We start from the raw sequence: 20,365 nt of genomic DNA on the forward strand, positions 1-20,365 counted from the left end.
AAGCAAACTTTTTAAAATCTAAAGACTTAAATAAAAACAGACAGCCTGATCTCAGAGCCCCCGTGTATTAAGATATAAATTCTTGGGTCCGTGTTCAGGGTTCAGTCAATCTGTCTCCAGCCGGCTGTCCAAATGAGAATTTTTATAAAGCATAAATGTTTCGTTATCAGACTTTTAAAACAGGCGGCTCCGTACAAAAAATAACCGAGTACATAGTTCAGAATACTGACGTCTTATGTCCGAGCTATTACACACACCCGGCCTGCTCTTTTAAACCAGGCCTGAATATTCTCAGAGGAGAGAACCTGTTTGAATTTCAGACGCCGAGACAAAACTTAACTGATTGTAAAGCCCGTTTCGGTAAGAGAAAAAAAAAACTAATATTGCTTCAGTCCTATGAACATTAATCGTCGTACACGTAGATAGAGAGATAGAAATATAAAATGCTACAATTTATATACACACGAGCGCGCTCACGCTCCTACACATGCGCTGTGTGTAAATTAACATGCTGATAATTCCTGCACACTGTAAACAAATATTTTTAAAATGGAATTACCGGAGAATCAACTTGGAAAATATTAAGTATAAAATATAAGGATTCATCCCTCCGTTTTAAAACATGCTCGTTTAACACTTATAATAATCCTGAACGGTTCTTACCGTTATATTGACTGTCGGTGCTCTGTGCAGATGGCCGGACACCGAAAAGTCCTGTATTTTTAAAAAAAGGTCCTTCGTTATGCATAGATTTATTTTAGCAAATGTGTGGCCTCACTTTAAGTGTGTTTCAAACTGAACCTTATGTTAAAGTAATTATGTGTGAACATCTTTTGTGTCGGTATAAGGATTGATCAGTCCTAATAGCTACACCCCCACCCCCCTTAGCTTCAGGATGTCAGAGCTGATGACCGTGAACATCTGTGTATTGTTCGGGTTGAAAAGTCAACTTTGTAAGCATTCGAAATCTTTTAATATCACAAGGTGAGACCATTTTTACACTGCCCCCGAACGATCTGAGCCTTGCTGAGGTGCTTAAGACAATTTCACTTGGCAGGGATTTTTTAAATATATAACTCCTGGGGGTAAAATTTATACGTCTCAAACGTTATTTAAAAGGATCCTGTTGCCTATTATTTTACAGATCTTATATCGATCTCGTTATCATTAAAAACTTTTACATTTTGTGGGGTTTAGCTCCTGATACGCATGCGCTGAGAACGCAGCGCCCGAGGCTCGTAGCCTTGGGGGTAGGGTCTAAACCACTCTGCTCGAAGGACGCATCCTGTGGGTCTGTCAGTTTCCTGGGGCTGTGCGGTCAGAAAGTTTGCCTGCACAGCGGTCTGCTCCAACAGTAGACGGAGAGAACCGGGCAGCTTGTGTTTGTAAACTACAGGCAGCCTGCTCCGAGACAGACAGCCGGACAGCACCCTGCGGGGTGAAGTAAAGGCTTTTTCAGCTTAGAGACGGTCTGTGAGGTGAAGAAATCATTTACTTAGATAAAGGAATAGATATTTTAAATCACAGAGTTTCTTGCCCAAAGCACTAGAGACAGGAATGGACCCAAGAGGCTTGGATGGTAGGGGCCCTTCCTTAACATGTTGGGTTGCGTGTGTGTGTGTGTGTGTGTGTGTGTGTGTGGAGGCGATCTCTCCTCGGGCTACAGGCAGAGGCCTCCTGCTCCGAGACAGAGAGCCGGACAGCACCCGGCTGGGGTGAAGTAATGGCTTTTTCAGCTTAGAGAGCGTCTGTGAGTTGGTTTAAATAAAAGGTTAGATATTTTAAATAATAGATACAGAGATTTTCTTACCCAAAGCACTAGAGTCAGGAATGGCTATAAGGCAGAATGGACAGGCTGAAACATGTGTGTGTTTGTCTCTCCTCGGGGAGAAATGATCAAGGACTGGCCTGGGGCTGGACTCAGAGTCAAAATGACTATGATGGCCATCCGTTATGTGTGTGTGTGTGTGTGTGTGTGTGTGTGTGTGGGCGGTCTTTTCCTCTAGGGGTGGGGAATCGGAAGGGGGCGTCCTCAGGGTTAACCGACTGTGGGCAGGAAACTCTAAGTCAGAAGACCTGCGACCACCAAGAGGTGCGGACAGCAGGGTCTGCTACAGACTTGCCTGAACTTGTCCTCGGGAGAGGTGGGGGCGGGTTCAAGGAGGGGGCACCCATCCATCAAATAAAGTCTTGGCCATTTCCCGGGGTAAAAACAGGATGGGAGGGTTCAAGGAAGGGACAGGTGTTTCCTGGGGTAAAAACAGGATGGGAGGGTTCAAGGAAGGACCGGACTTCCGGCCGGGAACAGGGGGCGGGAGTTTATGACGTCAATCCAAAAGGGGCGGGGCTTAACTCATCAATCATTTTTTGACATTTTGACAGAAGGTGCATGCATATAACTACTCCTCTCAAAGTACACAATGTCCTTGACTGAAGTTTTTGAGCTTAGCAACAAGATATTGGTGGTTTGCAGCTGAAAAGTGAAAAATAATAAAATATGCAGGCGAGGGCTATTTATGGTTTAACCTTTACTGTACTAGCATGCATTAGGATATAATACTTACTTTCATATATGCTTATGATTCTCTTTGAATATATGCAAATCATCAATTTTAAGAATATTCTTTTCTACACTCTCCATGATCATGCTGGTAACATTAGCGCTCATGGAATAATTGCTTCCATGTTTAGTCTCTCATGGGGCTATTCCTTTCAAGCATCACGATTGCCAGTGCGTTTTCTCTTCACTTTGACACTTTGCTGGCCCTTTTCACTGTCTAATTCCTCCATTTCCTGACTGACCACCCAGCACTGCAGATACTCAAGCATGACTTTGTAGCCAGATGAGAGAAGCAAGGTTTTGCAGATGCCCAGTTACAGTGCAAATAACCCCATCATTTTTGGGTCAAAGACTGATAGGATATCATCCTGTACTGGCATCTTCAGTTAAGCTTCCCTAGTGCTACTTTAATCAAGAAGCCTCAATACTTTCTTGTATTACCTCGTATTACGTCTTATTTTTAGCGGCAACTGAGTCCTGACAAAAACACCTAAAGGCTAAAGTAGAGGTCTCTTTACAATTTTAAGAAAAAAAAATGATGTAATAGAATTGAAATTAGCAAGATGACTCAATACTCTATGTAATGAAAGTGTGATATCCAATATAAGAACATTGTCATGACAGGAAGATTGAAGAAAAGGCACTTGGAAAAGGCTGAGAAAGAAGACAATTAGTTACAGCAAAGAGACACTGTGAAAAAAGTAGAGTAAATGCATATAAGCCTTACTTTAAAACATAAAATGTCTGACAAATGAGAGGATACCAGTCAGTCCATCAAGCTAGTTTGTTTATGAGTTATCCTAATAGATCATTCAGATATCTTTTAAAAGTTGTCAAGGTTTCTTTTCTGTTTCAAAAAATGAAACTAAAATAAGATAACCTAGATAACAGTACTGTATAAAGCTGTATTTTTTTATGCAAAGTAATTTCATATCTTCCTGTCTTTTTTTTGTGAGAGTGGTGTCAATGGCTTATTGATGATAATCTATATATATAATTCACTCTGCCGCCGCCAGCACAAGCAAGACACCCATGGAAGCACTCAGAAACAGAGCCACGCCCACCAACTCTAAGACCATTGGATACGACGACAACTCGCAGAGCCAAGCCCACCAACTCGGATGCAGCAACTCACAAAACACGGTGTCATTCGGGTTCGTCTCTGCTACATTCCACATGCACCTCTGAGCCACGTTGACTTTTCATTACAGTGGAACCACGGTTCACGAACGTCTCGGTACACGTACAAATCGGTTTACGACCAAAAAGTTCGCCAAACTTTTGCCTCGGTTAATGACCACACACTCGGTATACGAACAAGCCAGTTTCCCTTTCAATTTGTACATGTTCAGTCTCTCCCTGTGCATTTCCTGTGCGACACAAACACACACAAAGAGGCAGCGCGAGAGAGAGAGCCGCGCACACACACAGGCAGCGCCAGAGAGAGACAGATGCACACACACAGGCAGCATGAGCGAGAGAGAGGGTTGGACTCAGGAAGGCAGTTAAAGAATGCACTTGGCTTGATTTTGTTTTCACTTCTGTTTACAGCAATCGGTGTGTAGCGTGCATTGTTGCAATGTTACTTTTCTTGGTGATTTACTAAATTACAGATTTTTTCAAATGTTCATTTTTTTCCATGTGCTTAAAACTCATTTGTTTTTAGCCAGCGGTTGGTAGCACTATAGCGCGAACTATTGCAGTCTTAGTTTTCTCTGTTGTTCAAGGTTTTCTCAGTGTTATTCAATGTTTTTACATTTAGTTTACTATTACGCTGTGCATTCTATGGTTTAATTAACTATATTTGTGCTTAAAAACTTAAAAAAAATATATATTTGCATACAGTTCGTATGGTCTGGAATGGATTAATTGTATTTACATACAATCCTATGGGGGAAATTGCTTTGGTTCACGACCAAATCGGTTTACGACCAGAGTTTTGGAACGAATTATGGTCGTGAACCGAGGTTCCACTGTATTCTTTTCGGTTATGACGCACGACCGCGTCCACCATCGCAAACTGTTTTACACGCCATGGTCTTAGAGTTGGTGGGCGGGTCTCCGTGAGTTGCTCTTGCGAGCAGGCACATGACCAGGTGGTGTGTATGCTTTGAGAACGAGGGTGGACGCAGCAGGACCATCTAAGAAGAGGCATGTTTGTTTCGGATGTGAATCGATGTATGCAGCGTGTAAAACAGTTTGTTTGTCGCGGATGTGAAACGCTGTATGCGGCGTGTAGAACAGTTTGCGAGGGGTATTCCATGGTCTTAGAGTTGGTGGGCAGGTCTCTGTTAGTTGCTCTTGTGAGCAGGCACATGACCAGGCAGTGTGTATGCTTCGAGAGCGAGGGTGGATGCAACAGCACCATCTAAGAAGAATCATATTTGTCGCAGATATGAATCGCTGTATGCAACATGTAAAACAGTTTGCGAGAGGTATCCCATGGTCTTAGAGTTGGTGGGCGGGTCTCCGTGAGTTGCTCTTGCGACCGGGCACATGACCAGGCAGTGTGTATGCTTCGAGTGCGAGGGTGGACACGACAGGACCATCTAAGAAAAATCATGTTTGTCGCAGATGTGAATCTCTGTATGCAGCGTGTACAACAGTTTGTTTGTCACGGATGTGAATCGCTGTATGCGGCATGTAGAACAGTTTGCGAGGGGTATCCCATGGTCTTGCAGTTGGTGGGCGGGTCTCTGTTAGTTGCTCTTGTGAGCGGGCACATGACCAGGCAGTGTGTATGCTTCGAGAGCGAGGGTGGACGCGACAGCACCATCTAAGAAGAATCATATTTGTCGCGGATGTGTTCCGCTCTCCGCGTGCGCCATCCAGCCCCGTCCCTCACTCTGGGAGGCGGGGGCACGGCGGCGGTCCTCCAGTTTTCAGTCATGGACAATTGTATGTTGCTCTCTCCAGAGTTCCCTTACAGTCGTATCCTCAAACCTACCCCATAAGAAGAAGCATGTTTGTCGCGGATGTGAATTGCTGTATGCAGCGTGTAAAACAGTTTGTTTGTCGCGGATGTGAATCGCTGTATGCAGCATGTAGAACAGTTGGCGAGGGGTATCCCATGGTCTTACAGTAGGTGGGCAGGTCTCTGTTAGTTGCTCTTGCGAGCGGACACATGACCAGGCAGTGTGTATGCTTCGAGAGCGAGGGTGGACGCGACAGCACCATCTAAGAAGAATCATATTTGTCGCGGATGTGAATCGCTGTATGCAGCGTGTAAAACAATTTGTTTGTCGCGGATGTAAATCGCTGTATGCAGCGTGTAAAACAGTTTGTGAGGGGTATTCCATGGTCTTAGCAGTGTCTATGCTTCGATGTGAATCGCTGTATGCAGCGTGTAAAAAACGCTGTATTGTATGTTGCCCTCTCCAGAGTTACATCTTTTCATTCATCTACAGTCGTATCCTCAAAACCAACCCCATTTGGACAACTGTGTCTTTCAGGAAGTGTTCACCCATCAATACATAATTATGTGGCGTATGCTACGCTGCGGGTTGACTAGTTTTTGTATTTCTGCTAAACCAGTAAACCCCCGATTCTCTAAAGAATCACAAATGCAAGAATGGCAATTACTTTCTGTTCCCTCCAATCTTTGAAGGGATGTAAGATCATGGAGGGTGGGAGAGTCCTGGGAAGGTTTTCATTTAATGAAATAAATATATTTGTAGTAAAGCTGTTTCTTTTTGGAGTCATGACTCGTTTTTTTCTGGTGTTTCAGAAGCGTGTTGTAGGTGCCTTCGTTCATTGTTTTTATCCATGCAGTCTCGTTTTTGTTTTTGTATGGGTGTGTTGTTAGCTAGAAGTCGTTTGCTGTTAGGAATCATAATTGAACCTCTGTCCGCAGGCACTGTGGAGTAGCTGACTGCTGGCACTGTCCGTAGTCACCACTACCTCAAGTTTAAATACATACACATATATAGATAGACGCCGCAATCACTGTGTTTCCCAGTAGACACGATACGTCAGCCTTATTGCGAGTGGCAAAAGTGCTATTTAAACTAATACAGGTAGACGTGGACACCGGGTTTTCTGATGAAAAAACAATAACGTTTAAAACAGTATCGTTTACATACAACAGATTTTGGCGAATTGTTTAAATGCAATTATTTATATCCATTTATACACTAATAATGGCAATTATTAAATAATAATAATTATAATTATTATTATTATTAACCATTCCTCCCATATAAGTAACATTTCAGGGACTGCCTTCTTCTAACTTCGAAACATTTCCAGACTTTGTCCTGTTCTTACGCAACACAGTACTGAAGTATTGTTTAATGCCCGAGTCACGTCACGTATGGATTACTGTAATGGTATTCTATCTGGCATCCCACAAAAGCTTATCAATCGCTTAGAACTTCTTCAAAATTATGCTGCCAGGATAATATCCTGCTGTCGTAAATTCCACTGAACATATTACACCTATTCTCTCTCAACTTTACTGGCTCCCTGTTAACTACAGAATACAATACTAAATACCACTCTTAACATTTAAAGCTCTCCACAACCTCACTGATCTCCTCCAGACTTACACTCCTCTCGCTCACTCAGATCTTGTACTTTGAGAGTATTCAGTCTGGCAATATGGTGCAGCCTTAGTTTGTGGAAGACAGACACAACTAAAGACATGAGCATAAAATGATGGTTGTCAATTTCAAACTGTGTTTCCTCAATGTGCTCCTTGAGAAAAAACATCAAGTTTGAGAAATGTTAGCAGCTAACAACAATATACATAGTTAGTGACTAAATACGTTTAGCCAAAACGTTGTTTGGAGGCTCACTTGAGCACATAAATGCATAGCTTTGCTAGCTTAGCCTGGCTTAGCTAAAGTAAAGATTATAAAACGGGATTTTCTAACGGCCAAATATAACCAAAACAATTGTTCAGCCTTACCTATGAAATGTAATCCCCCAGGATCTGGTTTGGAGCGTACAGCGGTTCGTACAATCCCAAGCAGCACATTATTCATTACTTCACTCCACAGCAGTGCCACTTACAATATGGCGGTGACGTTGACGTACGATTCTGCTAGTCATGAGGCGTCTAGTTATTCTATGTCAATGTTTAAATATGTCACCATGGCAATGCTTTACGTCAAGTTTAGTTTACAGGTTGTGTTGTGTTGTTTGGGCGCCACTTACTGACTTTGGGAAGCCGCTGGGTTTGACTGTTGGGTGCTGTGCGAGTGTGCATTCGCCTTTTAGTTACGGGTTGCGTCTGGCATCCGTGCATATATACAACCTTCGTAAACATTACTAAACAAAGGTTTTATATGCAGTGGTGTGCACGTTCGGGCGGCGGTTGTATTGTGACCTGTAGTTTAGTTTACAGGTTGTGTTGTGTTGTTTTGGTGCTACCTACTGAGTCTGGGAAGCCGCTGGGTTTGACTCTGGGGCGCTGAGTCGCAGTGCGCGTGCGCTTCGATGAGTCCTGCGTCCGTCATCCTGCGTCCGTGCATATATACAACTGTCGTTTAGTAATATAGATTTGACTCCTCCTCTCCTTTTTTCCTCATGAAATCTGTGCCTTGTCAATGCTGGCTTCTTTCTTTACATTTTTTCCATGCCCTGAGGCACAAGAGCTTTCCAATGTCCTCCTTCTGCACCCCCCCCATACTTAAAGGCAGGTACTCACAAAGATGTGTGGTGGCACTTGGTGATGAGACTAAAAAAGGTAACATTGGTCTCATTATATCAGGGAATTGTGTTCCATTTTGCTTTCAAGTCTCCTCAATCTTAACAATAAAGCTTCCAAAGTGGTTCTTCAGAGTGATGCTAAAGGGAAACCAGTTTGGGTTCCCAAAAGAACCACCCACATGAAGGATGCAGAAAGAACCTTTATTTGTTTATATAATCTATAAAAAGACATATATGGATGGTAGCAGATTAATGATATACTGTTGAGTTTCTGGTATTAAAATGACTCTTGCTGCATACAATCACACAGGCCTAATTCCTTCTTTCTTGTTCTGTTAGTATCCTGATAGGTAGCCTTCCATACATTTAAGATTTTTGTCCATACATTAGAAACCTTTTCAGACCTCCAAGAACCGACTTATTGTGCAAAGAACTCTTCCCAGAATGAAATGGTTCTTCGTCAAGCAATGGGCCTATGACGAACCACACAAGCCAGTATAGTGCCATGAAAGACCCATTATTTTTAAGAGTGCACTTGCCTTCTGGTAAACTGCATTCAAGAGTTGGCATTCATTTTATTTAAAAACATTTTTTGTTTTACCATCCTCTCATGAATTCCAGATCTACAAAGCAACCATATAATTGTTTTCATAAGCAAAATTTTTATGTTCTTTCTTTTCAGGCATGAGAATTACAATACTTCACTGATCCAGACCACATCACAGGCATGTCTCATTATAATTTATTTAATGGACTTTTTATTTTGGGGATTCACCCACAGTCGAAGGATAACGTATAGACAATCAAAAACTACTATTAATACAAGTGAATGAATAAATATTTCTTCTTCTTCTTGTTTGCAAGTCAAGTCAAGTCAAGTTGAGGAGCATACACTGGTACAATGCGTTGCCACACCCACTGCACGATGAAACAACTCGGGATCCCGGTTTGCAACCCAGCAAGTAGACACACTCCAGTCCCACCCTCCGGAAATGACCCTCTATCTGCCGCAGCCAGGTGTTATGTGGACGACCCCTTGGCCTGGTCCAACCACTTGGGTCCCCAGCAATGAGGATCTTACGAGCTGGATCACTCTCGGGGAAATGCGCCACATGGCCGTAGTGCCGTAACTGACACTCCCTCACAGTGCAGTGTAATGTGCCTCATTCGGGACTCCATGAGCAACTGCTCATTCGACACAAAGTCAAACCAACGGTACCCAAGGATTTTCCGGAGAGACACAGCACCAAAGGAGTCCAGTCTTCGTCTCAGGTCACTGGATAGCGTCCACGTGTCACAACCATATAGCAAGACAAGAAGCACAAGGACTCTAAATACTTGGACCTTTGTCCTTTTGGATAGATATCGGGAGCGCCACACACCCCTTTCCAGCGACCTCATGACCCCCCCCCCATGCTCTCCCAACCCGTCTAATGACTTCACAGGAAGAGTCACCAGAGACATGAATGTCACTGCCGAGGTAAGTAAAACTCTTGACAAGGTCGACACTCTCTCCGCAGACAGACACACTGCTGATGGCTGTGCCTAAGAGGTCATTAAAGACCTGGATCTTGGTTTTTATTCAGGACACTCGCAAGCCCAGACACTCAGACTCCTCACTCAGTCTCTTGAGCACCCCGATCAGAGCCTCCATTGACTCCGCGAAGATCACAGCAACGTCAGCAAAGTCAAGATCCGTGAATCTTTCTTCACCAACAGATGCCCAAAGACAGATTATTATTGCACCTAAACTGGTCGATTGAGTCCCTTATAAAATGATTACACAAATTACTTCCACATGAAGAAATATACTGAATTTTAGATGACAGAGGTGTAATCAGTTTAGTTGCATGTCAATCGATTTTTTTTTTCATTTGTTGATTGGTCAGAGCTTCTGTCAATAACAGCATTATGTGACTCTTAACATTTTGGGGTAGTGCTGGCTAACTTTTTTTGATGTTCTGTTAGTGTAATAATGCAGATCATAGAAGGTATGATAGTGGAGTACAAAAAGGAAAAATATGAGACGTTAAGAAAGATGCAAAAACGTACTGAATTTTTCAAACCACTTTGATAATAAAGTTTTCAGTGTTTCAGGCAGACAATGTCAGTGGAGTGCAATTGCATCACACAGTACCTTAGAATCACATCATGTAACACCCACAACGTCAATCATGAAATGGCCATTGAATGCCTGGTTAAACTTATGGTTATAACTAGGGTGGTGAGAGGGTTATCTGACACAAAGGATGTTATGTGACTGATGTTGTTGCTGTTATGTGACCAATGGCATACCTATTGCAGGCTGCAGTCAGACTCATTGCATCAAAGAGGACAAGATGGAATCAGCTGTGGTGCGAGAAGTTGAGGCAGGTTCAGCAGCTGGCATAGTGAAAGATAGATTACTGCCAGTGCCAGTGACTGCAAAGGCTTCATCTCTGCAAACAACTCTGATTACAGCTGATGAGGACCCCTGCAGCACAGATTCAGCTCACTGGGGTAAAGTTAATGACAGAGTCCGAACATTTTGGGCTAAAAGGGGATTGGAGTCATGTCAAAATAACAAGGCAGATATCAACATCTGAGAATCTGAAACACCAGAAAAGGTTTTTCTTAACATCTTATCTTAAACGAAATCTTGTAAACGATCAACACATGTCAACCTGAATTTTAGATGACAGCCTTTAAAAGGCCTCCTCTTCCTTTCTCAGGGGCGTGTGGATTTGGGAGCAGAGTAGAATCAGAGCCTCACCTGGCAGAGTGGAGAATTAGGAAGAGGAGACCAACATTAGAGAATGCAGGCAGGAGGTGGGAACGGAGTATGCAAAAAATGTGAGGCTTAGGGGCCAGTGAGGATTGCCTTATTATGTAACCTTCATGGTTACAAAATAATGAAACACTTCATTTTCATTGTGTTTTACTGACATTTGTCTGTGTTATCCCTTCTTTTGATATCCTGTTTGTAATTCCTTGTTTTTCTGTAACCTTCTGTCAAGAAGGTGATGTCTTCTTAGTGGTCATTCTGGGTAATGGGGTCTACCTAGGAGTGGTCCCAATCTTGTCACAGTTTTTTTGGCAATTTTGGCCCAGTACCATGTGTTGTAAGAATGACAGGGCAGGAAGTGGAAGTGAGATCATCATCAGGGACTGGAAGTGAGAGCAGGATTAGAGGTGGAAGTGATGTTTTCACACAGGTTTTCCTTCTTGAGGTCCATAGAAAGAGAATAACAGGCATTAGTGCTCATTACCAAGTTTTGGTCTGGCATGTCATTACCCTGAGTTAAGCCCTTTGACTGCCTTCCAAGCTCACATGTGTGACAGTGTATATATAGGAATGGAATGCTTCATAGAATGGACGGATCCTTAAACCAATTAGAAATTAATAAAAGTGCTATGAGCTTCTCTTTTATTGATCTTCCTGTTTTTGTTACTACAGATCTCAAACAAAAAAATGAATATGCCAATAGCGCAGCAGAGAGTGGCACATTGCATTTGGAAACGAGTGCATTCAGCATGATTCGGCAGGACATCTTCAAAGCATCATAACCAGGTCATGCTAGATCGGCATTTGAAAATTGCTTCAGCTGTCATTAAGAGATGAAGGCAGGAAAGAGACCTTGATCTCAGCCTCTTTATGAAAAAATATAATGCGTGCATTAAATGGGAATATGTCGAAGTGTGCCTGCCTAAAAGAAATTACCAATTAAAATTTGAATAGGCGTGAAATGAGTTGGCCCCTGCTTCAAAAGTCACTCCTGCCCTGAACAATGCCTTTTTACTTCATTCTTAGTGCTTATGTTATTTAGTGGTAATAAGCTATACAAATGTAAGTTGGCAACGCATTCTCCTGTCATTGCTCTCAGCTAAATGAACAGACTGACAGACACTCACTCCACTCTTTAGCCAAATTCGGAATAATCAGGGTAAGAAGTTGAAGAGTTCTTCATGTTGTTTTGTTTTGATTTATTATTTCTACTACATTATTTCATGTCTTCTTTCATATGTCAAGGTGACTAAAAATAGAAATGTATGATTCCTAATTAAAAAAATGTAATAAAGCGCAATCAAGCATATTGTTTAACTCTTGATTAAAATTTGCTTTTTTCCTATACATTTCAGCAATAAATATTTTGAAGCACTCAGCAACTACTTTCAAAGCAAGGACAATATTTTAAATCATAAGCAAGAGGCTTTAATTACTTTTAAATTTCAAACAATCCCTCACCAAGGCAACCAAATAGCACATCACCTCACTGAATCACACTTGTTTATCTGGCAGTGAAGCAGACACCACGAAATCAGGAGTTTACATAGATACATCCATCCATTTTCCATCCCGCTGAATCTGAACACAGGGTCACGGGGGTCTGCTGAAGCCAATCCCAACCAACACAGGGCACAAGGCAGGAACCAATCCCGGGTAGGGTGCCAAGTTTACATACAGTATACTGGAAATAACTGATGTCAAGCAAATGCGCTTGAGGGACATCTTCGTCTGTCTTGTGCCCACAACCTCTCAGTTAGGTCTGTATGTTCTACTGAGGACACACTATGGGGGGCATATCAAGCATGTGCACTTAGGGGACATCTTCAAAGTTTTAAAAAAGTAAGCAGTACCACTCCGAACAGAGAGGGGGTGCTGTCACTAACTCCTTCTAATTTTCTACCTGCAGTTCAGATGTTCTCCAGGCGGATAACAAGTGGCCCATCTTTAGGTTCCACCATGGGTCAGCTCTATAAAGATCTGGAAGTAGGCATTGATTTGAAGATCAGCTCTTGAGGTGGAAGGATCTATTCCTATTTCTTTTCTTTTGATCTGCTATAAGTCTTTCATTTTGCACCCTTATATGCTATTTGTTTTGCTCTTTTTTCAACACAGTAACCTTAAACAAGATTACTGGCTGGTACCCTATCCCTTTTTGTGTTAATTTGTTCCTCTTTATGATTACAATGGAAACAAGAAAAGAACAAAAGGTGAGCAGTATATTAGCGACTGGTAGAATGCTAGAAACAACAGCAGCAATAAACATCTGATTTTCCTCCCAGTTTCTTTATGTCATTTACCCAGTCAACTTTATGTCATTCTAGCAATCTCACTCTGAACGAGTCATCAAATCATTTAAAATGCTTGCTGATAGATAGATAGATAGATAGATAGATAGATAGATAGATAGATAGATAGATAGATAGATAGATAGATAGATAGATAGATAGATAGATAGATAGATAGATAGATAGATAGATAGATAGATAGAAATTTGGATTACCTTTGGCCTTTTGAAATTATCAAAAAGGCACACACCAACACAAGGCAAGTTATAAAACAAAACAAAATACAAATATACTTAAGAATAGCCAGCTGTGGAGTGTTCCTGGCTACCATGTGTTTACTAAGGTAATATTCACTGTCATAATGTCACAGATGTAGCCATTCCAAATGTGCAGTTAATCTGCATCTTACTTCAATACAAGCTTAGCTGGACAATATGACCAACAGGTGCCAATTGTAGTGCATTAGTTGTTAGTGAGATGATTGCTTCATTAATTGTAATCTCTTCACTATGTGTGTTTAAATCAGTGTAATACCTAATATTAATAAGGAATTGTACAATTAAAGAAAATATTGCTGAGTATTAAACAAGAGTACAGTACAAAACAACAGTACTAACTTAAAGAATATAAATATATTATAAAAATGTGTATGGCTGATAGTGGTAGTTTTAAAAATGCATAACAGCATTCCCTGCAGTGGGCTGGCTCCCTGCCCGGGGTTTGTTTCCTGCGTTACGCCCTGTGTTGGCTGGGATTGGCTCCAGCAGACCCCCATGACCCTGTAGTTAGGATATAGCGGGTTGGATAATGGATGGATAACAGCATTCCACCTTTCTCATAAATATTTTAGGCCTCACAGTCTTTCAACTGGTCACTTGAGGCTATGTCACATTAGACACTTTTTCCAGTGGTTTTCAGTCAGCCTTTATTTACATAATCTTAGTGATTCGGAGGCAGTCAGCAGCACACTCCTGTGAAGCCAGTTGTGTAATGTGACGTGCCCAGTGACTCACTACAGCTAGTCTGTGACTCACTCTGATAAACGTTGTCTTTAGTCATTAGGACGGGCTGTGTGTGCATGACCGCTGGCAATCAATAAATGCTCATCCAGAAGCATAATGTATTTAATGAAGTGATAGGGAATAAGGAATGCAGGAGCTTTGGATCTCATAAACAGAAGAGAAGCTCCTCTGTCTAATGTCTTGTGTTTACAGACCATGACAAAAAAGCAAAAAAGAGCCAAGATTGCTACTGAACTTGCCACAGCTGCTTACCCTTCATACAGCACAAATACAGCGCCAGCTCAGTCAGGCAGTACGCCATTGGCTGTCAGAAAAACGGGCGAGCACAACTGTACTGGAAGATTGCAACTCAGTTGGTAAAATGTACAGGCCCTGCAGTTTTCAGCAATCTAAAGTGACATATTTCATTGACAAGATCAGTGGCTATGGTTGGCATATCTGACATATCTCATGACTAAAAGTCATGTAATGTAACTGGCATTAATGTGATTAGTTTGAAAAAGTTTTGGTGCACTCTTTCAGACTTGTAGCAAGGGGCTAAAAAGAGAAAGAGCCCAGCACATAATATGACACCCTAGCAATTGTAGTTAGAAAGTCAAAAGCTCACTTGCTTACTTGAGCAGAAGGAGTTTACTTAAGCTCAACTGGCTGATCAAGTATTTTCTGAGTTTATAGCCAGCATGTCCAGGTGAGGATGTAGAAACGGCTGATGGATTTCTTGTTGGTGACATGACTATATTAGGATGATATTGTATACTTTATAAAAAATTATGATATTGTAATTCCTTTACTATAACAGTAAAAATACACATACGTCTTGGATCCTACTTAATAGAGAATATAAAATGAATTGCCAATCTAAGGAAATAATACCAATAAATAATATGCTACTTACATAATATCATATGCTAGTATATGCTTCTTCTTTAACTAACTGGGTTACATTTCATGCCATTTCCTCTTATTTAAGTTTTAAATTTAAGCACTATTTATTATAGCACAGTGACACACTTTGTTAATCCCAGAGGCCTGAAGTCAATTCCTAGGATGGTGACTTTATGTGCATTCAAATCGCTTCAGCTGAGAGTTTAAAACCATGTTTAACCCCATAGCATGTCAGGGGTTACATATCATGATTATACTCTTAACACATTTCATTTAGCCTTGCAGACATTTTATCTTCTAGTATGTGTACATTTTCCTCTCATCATGGTACAGCTTGACTGTGCAAATATGACTTTCACTACAAGCAGCACGCTGCAGATGCAAAACCATCTTTATCTCAGCTCCAGACAGTCTGTCTGTGTTTCAAAGAAACTTTAGCATACCAGTCCAAAAATTCTACTGCAGTTATTTTGAGTACAGCCTTTGCCTGTAAATCCTGCCTGAAGTGTTATCACAAAAGCATGAATTTTTCTGTGTCAGCTCAGAGGATTTGAACATTATATTAAAAATGCAAATTGTCAAACAGCTCTATTTCAATGCACATCATTTCCCCGAGTCTGCAGATACAGAATGTTCCTTGCGCTTCCCACTGTAGTCTAAGTTAGAAGTAATGATCTCATTATGTGCAGTACATAACAAGATATTTAAGCAAACATTTTCTAATCAAGTACTTCTAACAAAGCCTCGAAGACATACAGAACTTCAAAGTCAAGGAAACACAGATGTTTAAAAGGTAATCTTTAATCTCAGCTCTTCATAACTTCAGTTTTTTGGGCTCTGAGGTTTGTGAAACTTATTTAATACAATGCTATTTCACATTTACAAAGGTGGGCCGTACAATACGTATATCCACATCTATCTTTTGTTAATCCTGCAGCACTCACTCCCCACCCATCACCTCACATATATTGGCCTGCACTCCCATCTGTTTTTTGGATTATATCCTCAAAATATTTTATGGAAAGTGCCACTGCAGCATTTTATACTCACAAGGTTAGATATTTCTCCTCCATTTATTGGATGAATCTAAAATGAACAGCCTTATTTGCAAGTTTGTTTCTCCTTTATGTTAGTGATAATGTGATCCATGCAAGTTTGCACCTGCATTATTCTCTACCTGCTAATTTCCCTTAAATTACTGATACTCATAAAAGAAAATGCTAGAATCCTGAATGAGAGGTCAGAAAGCAACAGTAAGAAGAAGAAGTATTTGACTAAAAAGCATTGGCTTCAAGCATATTGTGATATGGACGCTGTATTGCGCCCGGCCTGACACAGACTTACACTGACACACATGTAAAACACAAAGGACTTTTATTTTTCTTCACTTGTGGGGCACGTCTTCCTCATGAAACCCACAGGCAATACACAGTCCCAAAAGCACATAACTCCACACAACACAATCCTTCCTCTGGCACCACCACTCCTCCCAATCAACCTCATCCTCTTCCTCCCGATTCTGGCCCTGAGTGGTGGTTGCCTGTCCTTTTTATAGCCCACCCAGAAGTGTTCCCGGTGCTTGATCACCTGTTCCTGATTGCACTTCCGGGCGGGGCTGTAGAGTTGTCCAAGCTGGCTCCAGGACCCATGCAGCACCCCCTGGAGGCCACCCCAGATCCCCACAGGGTTGTGGAGAACTCCATCTCCCATGGAACCCTGCGGGAAACTGAGGCACCATCGTCAGCCACGGAGGCTGCCACCAAGCATCCCAGGGGAGGTACTGAGGAGCCCATGGCTGCTCCCCCGGAACATAAGTAGAAGGGTCTTCCTGGCCGGGCATGGGACCCGGTCGCCCGCCACAATATAAATTTATGTAACACTATCGTAATTCTGTCCCTGTTTCTGCTTTTTTTAATTCACCTAATTTCCAGAAGAGGAGGGTAATAGCTTACATGTAAAATAGAAGTGACATCCTTAGTGTTTGCCATCATATATATAAACTTGTGGACCGCAATTAGCTGTAAGATCAACTCAAAGCTACTTGAAATGTTTTTTAAAAATCATGCTTTAGCCCAGCAATTTTGGTAAGAAAAAAAAATTGTACTCTCTAGAATCATTACAATATACACTCACTGAGCAAATTATTAAGGCCACTATACTAATACTGGATAGGTCCCCCTTTTGCTCTCACAACAGCCTCAGTTCTTCCTGGCATAGGTTCCACAAGATGTTGGAAACATTCCTTTGAGATTCTGTTGACACCATTATATCATGCAGTTTCTGCAGATTTTGTCAGGTGCACATTCATGCTGTGGATCTCCCATTCTAGCACATCTCAAAGGTGTTCAACTGGATTCAGACTGGGTTACTGTTTAAACCCCTGAGCTCATTGTCGTGTTCATGAAATCAGCTTGAGATGACTTTTACTTTGTGGCATGGTGTGTGTGGCAAGCAGATGGGGGTGGTACCCAGCTGGGACACCCGGAAGGACCGGAGGAGGGATTACACCTCCTCCAGACCACGAGGGGGTGACCGCCCTAGTGGCTTTGGGGACCACAGGAACAGAGCTTAGAAGCTCAACCCTATAGGGGCCCGTGGTCACCGCCAGGGGGCACCCTAATGCCAGAAGAGCCCTGGTCCTCAGCACTTCTGCGACATCTGGAAGTCCTGGGGGGACAAAGACCAGTGTGGACGCTTGAGGCGCTGTTGCCCCATGAAACTCACCAGACAGACGTCCAGGACACACTTGTAAAAACACCAAGAAGAATTTTAATATTATTTTTTTCCAATACAGTGCACAAAGCACCACACACTCCACAATTCTCCAATACTAAATAATCCATCCATCCATTATCCAACCCGTTATATCCTAACTACAGGGTCACGGGGATCTGCTGGAGCCAATCCAAGCCAACACAGGGTGCAAGGCAGGAGACAAACCCCGGGCAGGGCGCCAGCCCACCGCAGAATACTAAATAATAATCAACAATAATCAATACAATAATCAATCCTCCACTCCCAGCAGCTTAGTCACCCAACCTCCCAACTCTAGCTGTCTTTGTTGGGTCTTCACCAGTCCTTTAAATAGTCCATAACCCAGAAGTGTTCCTCTGGGGTTAAACGCCACATCATCCTCTCTTAAGTAGCCTGGAAGTACTACGGGCTTTCGTCCTTGTGACTCCAAAGTACTTCCGGGTTGTCTTAACAGTAGTATTCCCCAGGTTCTTTGTGAGCTCCCCCTGGCAGGACCCACGGCACCCAGCAGGGCTGAGGAAATGGACTCCACATCCCAGGAGGCTTTGAGGGAATCCGGGGAACCGTTGCCGTCCAGGGGAGCTGCCACCTCGCATCCCGGGGGATGCAGTGCCCTGAAAAGGCTGCCTTCCTCCATTCTTTTCTCTCAGGGATGTCCCGGCTGGACTGAACCGCTGGCCATTCATCACACCAGGGACACCCAGAGTGCTTCCGGGTGCATGCACCAGGGAGAGCCGGAGCACGTCCGGGTGAAGATAAAAGGGGCCGCCTCCCTACATTCGATGGCTGGAGTCGGGAGAATAGAAGGACAGAGCTCGGAGGAGAGGAGTGGAGGTGGACCTAGAGAGAGAGGCATTGTGTGAGGCCTGGACTTTGGGGGAGTATTGGGTTGTGTGCTTCACATTATTGTAGATATTACTTTAAATAAACGTGTGTGGTGCTTTGCAACAATGTCTACCTGTCTGTGTCCGGGCCATCTTCCACATGTGTTATCATACTAAAAGTAGCCATTATAAGATAGTGGCAATGAAGGGATGTGAATGGTCAGTGTAAGAGCCATTTGCTAGTTATTTAAGTTATATTAAATGTTTGCCTATATATTTGTGCATAGTCTATGGCAGATTCTTATAACCCCCACAAGCTGAATTGAATTGATATATTATAACTATTTCTTTTCTCTCAGACTACAGATAAGTCTCAGTTAGTGACCTGCCTTGCCGTGAGCAAGGCATGGAGAGCACAAGGTTTTAAACCATGCCTTAACGTGTTCAGTTGTATGTGCAGAGCCATACATTTAGAACATACTGAATGTGAAATAAAGAATAGAGAAGTAACTCATCCTTAAGTATAGAAATAATTGAACTTTAACAAGAAAAAACATTTTTCCATTTCTTGGCCTTTTATTCTATGTAACAACCTTTTTCTTTGTTCTTGTATGGACTGTTTGCTTTGAATTTTCACTAAATCTTTTAAAACGACCCATGCTTGATCCTTCCTTACTTACCAGCAGCAACAGTCAGGAATAGAATTATAATAGGCCATGGCAAAGAAGCAATAATTGATTTGTATTGGTGGACTCAAAGTGTGCCAAGAAAACATTCTCTGCACCATTACACCACCATCACTGTATTTATCAATAGTATCTGATGACCCTGACGTTCTTGGCTCTCTAATCCTGTGTTGTAGTTACATTTCCGAATGGCTGAGCAGTAACTTTCTCAAACTAAACAAGGAGAAAACATAAATCTTACTTTTTAGATACAGTATAATGCATATAGTGAGGGTATTAGAAATAAACGATCCCTTAGGCTTAAAAGTCAAGCAGGAGGTAAAGAATTTAGGTCTAACTATTGACTCTGACCTAAATTTTAAATCACATATTAATTATAATACAAGGACTGCATTTTTTTACTTAATGAATATAGCAAAAGTTAGAGCTCTTATAACATTACAAGAAGCTGGAAAATTAGTTCACGCTTTTGTTTTCGGTCAACTATATTACCATAACACACACCTTACAGGGCTATCCAAAAAATAAAATATCAATCGGTTACTGTTAGTGCAGAATGCAGCAGCAAGAATCTTAACTAGAAGAAGAAAATCTGAGCACATCTCATCAGTTTTAGCTTTTTTACATTGGTTCCCCATGTCATTTATAATTGACTTTAAAATCCTACTAATGGTTTACAAAGCCTTAAATAATCTTGCCCCATCCTATATTTTGGAATGTTTGTCCTCTTACACTTCAAGTCATAACCTCAGATCTTCAAATGGAGGTCTGCTTATAATTCCATGAGCCAACCTGAAAAGAAGTGATGAGTTGCTGTTATGCACCTAAAATTTGGATTACTTTGTCAATATAAATTCACCAGGCTAATACTGCAGAACAATTTAAAAAACTGCTAATTCCTTATTATTTTAAAATGGCGTTTTCGGAGCT

The sequence above is a fragment of the Erpetoichthys calabaricus genome, chromosome 4 (assembly GCF_900747795.2).
Source record: "Erpetoichthys calabaricus chromosome 4, fErpCal1.3, whole genome shotgun sequence".
Classification (NCBI taxonomy): domain Eukaryota; kingdom Metazoa; phylum Chordata; class Cladistia; order Polypteriformes; family Polypteridae; genus Erpetoichthys; species Erpetoichthys calabaricus.